Source organism: Protopterus annectens, chromosome 8.part1 (genome assembly GCF_019279795.1).
Source record: "Protopterus annectens isolate FY-2018-M chromosome 8.part1, PAN1.0, whole genome shotgun sequence".
NCBI lineage: Eukaryota > Metazoa > Chordata > Ceratodontiformes > Protopteridae > Protopterus > Protopterus annectens.
The window spans coordinates 372,794,803-372,802,329 of record NC_056742.1 but is presented as its reverse complement, the minus strand read 5'-3'; positions in this window follow the sequence as shown (position 1 = coordinate 372,802,329).

The window sequence follows — 7,527 nt, the reverse complement described above, 5'->3', positions numbered from 1 at the left end:
CGTGTCAAGGTTTAAGTCTCCGCCCTTGTGGCTCTGATGGATCTAGATTTTTGAGGTGAAGCATATTCATCAAATCTGGGTTTGACATGGCCTTGTATGTTAGGCAAAGGTCACCTCTGAGCAAGCGGTAAGCGACTGAATAGAGCTGGAGTTCTTTCAGTCGGGCAGCATAGGACAGATTTTGAGACCCTTTATCCTTTTGGTGAAGAACTTTTGTGGCCTCTCCAGCTGCTGCAAGTGTCGGGTCAGATACATTCGGAATGGGGCATTGTACTCAATCATTGGTCTGATGAGTGATGAGTAAGGGAGACTATGACCTCCCTTGATCTAGATGAGAATCCCTTCATGATAAGGTGGGCAATGTAGAAGGTCTTCCTAACTACTTTAGCTACATGGGTGTCGAATGACAGACTACTATCAACCTGGGTCCCCAGGTCCCTGATAACTTCTTCTGTGCTCAGTGGATTGCCACCTATTTGGTAGCTAGGGGTAACCTTGTTTTTCCCGAAGGGTATGACTATGCATTTTTTGGCATTTAACTTTAGGCCGTGGCTCTGGCACCAGTTATCCGTTTCTGTGAGACCCTTCTGAAGGATATCTGTATCAGATGTGTTTTCTACTATGGCGCCCAGTTTGTATAAATGAGTTCGGTACTTAACAGTATAATAAATAAAACCATTATAGCATCAGTCTTGCACTGTTTCTGATTATATTTACTAGTGATGGAAAGAGAATGGTAGTGACTTCATTACATCAAAGTATTTTTACAGAAGATGTGTTCCAATAAATATACACTTTCCTATTGCCTAAGAGATATGGAAGCATCTTCTGATCCATATGCTGAAGATGAAAATATTGTATATATTTTTAAAACAATCTTTACAATTCAGTGTATTTTTTAATATTTACTAGCAAAATACAGTATTCCTTTTATTGTTATTTGATTCTTATCCTATATGTCTTTACTATTAACCAGTGTCCATTGAAAGTGGTGAAAGTACGATTCATTAAACTTTTAGGAAAATTGTGGGACTGGGGGCTTCATTCCTACACTCACCTTACCTAATATAACACAATCGCAGGCACTGCACATTACTATAAGTGACTTCTATGAATCATACTCACAAACATCACAGATAAACCTACTGCATGTACGCAGCAACTATAAATACCACCCTCATTCTTTTACTCATATAGAGTCCGGGGTGTATTTCCTATTTCCCATCCACTCATCAAGATTTTTCTTGAAGAGTGCTAATGAAGAACTTTGCTTGACATAGATGGGTAGCCTGTTCCAGAGTATGGGAAGTCTCTGGGACAGGAATCTATCCCTCCAGCATGTCCTGTTTATTGTGGTGACATGGTTTAGGTCCCTAGAGCGTGTAGCTCAGAGGGATTGGGATTTCTTTAGGTGTAGCATGTCCAATATCTCTGGGTTTCACAAAGCTTTATATGTTAGGCAGAGATCACCTCAGAGTAGGCGATATGCTATGGAGTAAAGCTGGAGTTTTTTGAGGCGGTCAGTGTAGGGCATTTGTTTGAGGCCAGTAATCCTCTTTGTGAGGTACTTCTGTGGCCTTTCCAGCTGCTGCAGATGTTTTGTGAGGTACATTCCAAAAGGGGCATTGTACTCTATAATGGTTCTAATGAGTGTCGAGTAGAGGGGAACAATGACCTTTTATGATGAGGTGTGCCATGTAGAAGGACTTCCTGACTACTGTGGCAATGTGACTATCAAAGGAGAGACTACTGTCCACCTGGGTCCCAAGGTCTCTTATCACGCATTCGGTGTTAAGTAGATTGCTGCCTATGTGGTAGTTCATGGGTACAGAGTTTTTACCAAAGAGGATGACACTGCACTTTTTGGCATTGAGTTTGTAGCCGTGGCTCTGACACCAGGCATCTGTCTCAGTGAGGCTCTTCTGTAAGATGTCCACATCATTTGGGGACTTGACTATGGCTCCTAGTTTGCAGTCATCTGCGAACTTCGTTAGCCAGAGGCCTTCTGTGTTAGCCTGTACTTCAGAGAAGTAGATACCAAACAGGAGAGGTCCCAGGACAGAACCCTGTGGTACTCTACTTGTCACTGCTTTGAGGTCAGATTTGGAGTCTGCAACTTTTACAATGTGGGTTCTGTCAGTGAGCCAGTTGGCAACCCATCTTGTGACAGACATAGGGATTTATACCTAGTATAGTGAGTTTAGCTATAATTCCAGAATGGGGGATGGTGTCAAAGCCTTGGCGAGGTCAGGATAGGCTGTGTGAACCACCTTACCCTTATCTACGGCTTTGGTGACTGCCTCAAAGAAGTCCATCAGGTTCAGGAGGCATAATCTACCTTTCACAAACCCGAACTGGGTGTGATCCAGAGTTTGGAGGTTACCAATGTCTTTGTTTATGAGTTCCATGATGATACATTCCATATTCTGGCAGACCAGGCTCATCGGGTTAATAGGTCGATAGTTCCCGGGATCAGTGGTGGCTCCCCCTTTGCGGAGTGGGATAACTGTTGCTGTGCACCATTCAGTGGGCACAAAGCCTGATGCAAGGCTATTATTGAACATGGTGCTTAAGTGGTGAGCCAGTTTGTTCTGAAGTTCATGTAAAACGCAGACTGGAATGTTGTCCAGTTCCATGGATGCTGTGTTTTTGGCTTTAGAGAGTGCAGCTTTTACCTGCGTAGTTGTGATTACAGGGACTCTGCATTCTTCCTGTATGGATATGGGCCCTTTAGGGGGGTGAGAGGGGGGTAAAGTTAGCACTGAACCTATCCTCCAGGATGTTGGCAATATCAGTTGGTTCTGTAATTTTCGTGCCTTTGTGCTGTAACTCAGAGCAGATCTGGGTGTTGCCATTGAGATTCTTGACATAGCTATATAATGCTTTGTGGTTGTCCTTGGAATTACTGGCAATTTTGTTTTCATAGCTAGCTTTGGAGGATCTTATAAGAGATCTCAGCTTCTTACTGAGGCTGACCAGGGAGCTCCTCCACTCATGGGATTTTACTTTCTTTTGCAACAGTTTCTTTTTTCTGTTGTACAGTTTGTTTATGTCAGGGGAACACCAGATTGGCTTCCTTTTTTTTGGAGGATAGCATCTTGGTTCTGTTTGGGATAGCATGATCCATGCACTTGTGTAAGTGCTTATAGAGTGCATTTGTGTAGGATTCAGCAGTTGTAACTGTACTGTCCATCTGCATGGGTGTCATGAAGTTCACCACTTCCGTCTTAAGAAGCATGAAGTTGGCTTTGGAGAAATTTTTTACTGTGGTTTCCTTAATGGGGGGTGGGTGTGGGATGTGGATATCAAGGGTGATTAGCTTATGGTTGGATCGGACCAACGAAGAGTTGACTTCAGGTGTGGAACTCCAGTCACTCATGTTGGTAATGACTAGGTCTAGGATATTGTTGCCCCTGGTGGGGGTGGGGATAAGTTGATCTAGGGCATTGGAGTTTATGAATTCCAGAAAACGTTGAGCTAAGGAGTTGCTGCACGAGTAGTTTTCTCAGTTAATGGTGGGGTAGTTGAAGTCACCCATTATTAGGGTGTTTGGTTGAACCCTAATATTTTCCAGTACATCAAGGAAAGAGGAGTGGGAATCCTGGGGCATGGTGGGGGATCTGTAGGAAGCTACAATTTGGATTACAGTTTTGCCTAGAGTTAGTTGCACTTGGATAACCTTGGATGCATTATGCTGAGCAACTAGCCTGGAGGTGTGGATGTCCTTAATGAATATGGACACACCTCCACCTTTGGTGTTTCGGTCCAGGTTACATGGACGAAAAGTGTGGTATGAATTATAGCCTGGTAGTGCAGGGGTGCTCTCTGGAGCCTTGAGCCAGGTCTCAGTCACTGCACAGATATCAATGTTCTCCATTTTAAGGAGTGCCTCGAGTGAGTGCATTTTGAGATCTAGACTTCTAGCATTGACTAGCATTACCCTCAGTTTTTGCTTGCCTCTTCCTGTTATGGTGGTGAATTTGTTATTTGAACCCTGCCTAAAAAGGCACTATAGGGGCAGCAAGAGCCTTAGCCAGTATCCAGAATCCCAGGGGTGACAGGTGCAGGCCATCTGTGGCAAAGCATCGTGGCCTGTCGACCATGTCATCCCAAGCAGCAGATTCTGGATTCCCTTAGAATGACACCAGAAGCTTAGCCAATTGTTGAAGTCAATCATTTTGTCCTTGTACTGTGGTATCATTCTGGGCAATGGCAGAATGCTACTCAGGGCTAGGGTCATACCTGCCTGGGCTACAAGATCGGATACCTCTTCCATGTCTCTTTTCATGTGGTCCAGGGAGGTACGTCTCAAGTCATTCACACCAACATGGACAATGACAGAGTCATATTTGTACTTGTTGTGGAGTGACCTGAGTGCATGGGTTATGTGGCAGATCCTGGCACCTGACAGGCAGTTGACAGTAACCTTCTCCTTGTTTAGCCTGGTTAGTGGGACATCAGTGTGCCTGACTATAGAGTCACCTATGACTAGTGTGCTAGGTATGCTGTTTTGCCTTATTGGCTGTGGTTGAGTGGCACACTGAGTCTGTGAGCTATGTGTCATTTGGGTTGTGTTGGAGAATGGAGGTTGCTTGCCTTTCTGCTTTGGAGGTCTCTGTTGATTAGACAGATCATTATTGAGAGCCTCCGTGAATGTTTTTGTGTTACTATGTGTGGATTTTGGTGGTGTAGGTTTAGTGAGACTATGTGATGAGTATGGTGTGGTGCAAATGTTTACCTTCTCCTCATGACTGTCAAGTTCAGTCTTGGTTGGAGAGAGCTTTAACTCCAGTTTGGCTAGATAAGTGCATCTCTCACAGGTTGTAGTATTGGGTGGTAGGAGGAGAGGAATGTCTGTGTACATGAGGCAATTTCTACATTGCATCAAGATGCCCAGATTCATCAGATAGACAGGAGAGAACACTGGAAGCTGACTCTTGGAAATGCCTGAATAAAAAACAATTATCTTCTAGATAAGTGAGGAAAGTGAGTACAAGAGCTGTTTTTCTCTAAGCCAGTGAGAAAAGTAAGTACAAAAATTGTTTTCCTCTAGGTAATGAAGAAGATTGAGTGCTATAGTAATTAGTAGCTTATTTACTGCTTACAAGTTCTGAACAAGTGCCTGAGCATGAATAAGCAAATTTAAGTGCTAAAACTAAGAATCTGTATCTGCACTAGACGAGTTACAGGACAGAAACAAGTGCAAATGCAGGCTTTCAAATCAGAAAGTTGAGAGAGATGGAAGATTGCCCAAACGGCCAATAACTACAATTTCTGGGCCAGATCCACTCCTTATGTGGTAGACGGGTTACCTAGTGCTTACCACTCCCACTGATAAGCTAGAAGGCTTCCCTCCAACACAGAAAGGCTTGGGGGGCTCAGAAGCTTACATACAGTCCTGGATACAACAAATCTGTATCTAGAACACTAGTTACAGGAAAGGTAGGAAACAGGCTTACAGTTTTTTTTGTTTTTTTTTTACAGAAAAGTAGCAAAAATAGTAGTAAAAACAATTCACATGCAGTGCAAGCTAGCACACTTGAGTATGTAGCAATATTAGACCAAACACAGTTTAAAAAATGCAATTAAATTAAAAAGGACTAAAAGTGAGTGCAGAAAGAGTTTATTAGGTAGAATGTGGTAAAGAGATGGCATTAAGGGAGTGACCCAGATCATATCTATAGTGGGATGTGTAACTGCAAAAGCCACCAAATTTAAACTACAAAGCAAAAATAGGGAGGGGGTGGGGAAACCAGTTTCAACAGAGATCTAAGCAACAGCTAACAGTACAAACTTTAAAACCAAAAAATATACTCAGCTCTGTATATTTGCAGATCAGTCTCTCAGAACAGTGAAACAACAGTTTCAACAGAGATCTAAGCAACAATCAACAAACTCTATAATCAAAAAAATATATACTCAGCTCTGTATATTTGCAGATAGTCTGTAAGGCAGTCTCTCAGAACACCGGTTCCAGCAATTTAAATGCAGGTTGTTACAGGTCAAATTAAGTGATCTTTGAGTTAGATAACACACAAGCTGTAAAAAACAGTTATACCAACTGAAGACACGGCAGAAAATGGGGGTGGGGACAGTTTCAACAGAGATCTAAGCAACAACTAACAGTACAAACTTTAAAACCAAAAAAATATACTCAGCCCTGTATATTTGCAGATCAGTCTCTCAGAACAGTGAGACAACAGTTTCAACAGAGATCTAAGCAACAACTAACAGTACAAACTTTAAAACCAAAAAAATATACTCAGTTCTGTATATTTGCAGATCAGTCTCTCAGAACAGTGAAACAACAGTTTCAACAGAGATCTAAGCAACACTCAACAAACTCTATAATCAAACAAAATATATTCAGCTCTGTATATTTGCAGATAGTCTGTAAGGCAGTCTCTCAGAACTCAGGTTCCAGCAACTTAAATGCAGGCTGTTACAGGTCAAATTAAGTAATCCTTGAGTTGGATAACACACAAGCTGTAAAAAGCAGTTATACCAACTGAAGACACGACAGAAAATGGGGGGGGGGGCAGTTTCAACAGAGATCTAAGCAACAACTAACAGTACAAACTTTAAAACAAAAAATATATACTCAGCTCTGTATATTTGCAGATCAGTCTCTCAGAACAGTGAGACAACAGTTTCAACAGAGATCTAAGCAACAACTAACAGTACAAACTTTAAAACCAAAAAAATATACTCAGCTCTGTATATTTGCAGGTCAGTCTCTCAGAACAGTGAAACAGTTTCAACAGAGATCTAAGCAACACTCAACAAACTCTATAATCAAACAAAATATATTCAGCTCTGTATATTTGCAGATAGTCTGTAAGGCAGTCTCGCAGAACTCAGGTTCCAGCAACTTAAATGCAGGCTGTTACAGGTCAAATTAAGTGATCCTCGAGTTAGATAACATGCAAGCTGTAAAAATCAGTTATACCAACTGAAGACATGGCAGAAAATGAGGGAGGGGCAGTTTCAACAGACATCTAAGCAACAACTAGCAGTACAAACTTTAAAACCAAAAAAATATACTCAGCTCTGTATATTTACAGATCAGTCTCTCAGAATAGTGAGACAATAGTTTCAACAAGAGCTCTAAGCAACAATCAGCAAACTCTATAATCAAAAAATATATACTCAGTGCTGACGGAATGAATTTCCACAAGATGATTCCTTTGAAATGTTAGTGTTTGCCAGTCAGTTCACAAACAAATGACCTCCTGGGACATGTATTTTCTGCAAACTGAAGTAGATCCCTTCACATACACACACACTTACTTGGCAACACTGAGAGTAGAACCCCTATCTATGTACTTATTGCTACTAATGCGTTTGGCCTTAATTGCACACACCACACAGCTTTTAGGATGAGGTGTGTCCCAAGTTTCTTGTTAAGTGAAGAACATCACCAGGCCTTGTACAGTATGGTAATGGGGGATGTACTGGGTGTTAATGAACAATACATAGTATGACATAATGTTGTATATGCATTGCTAAACACATAACAGTCATAGA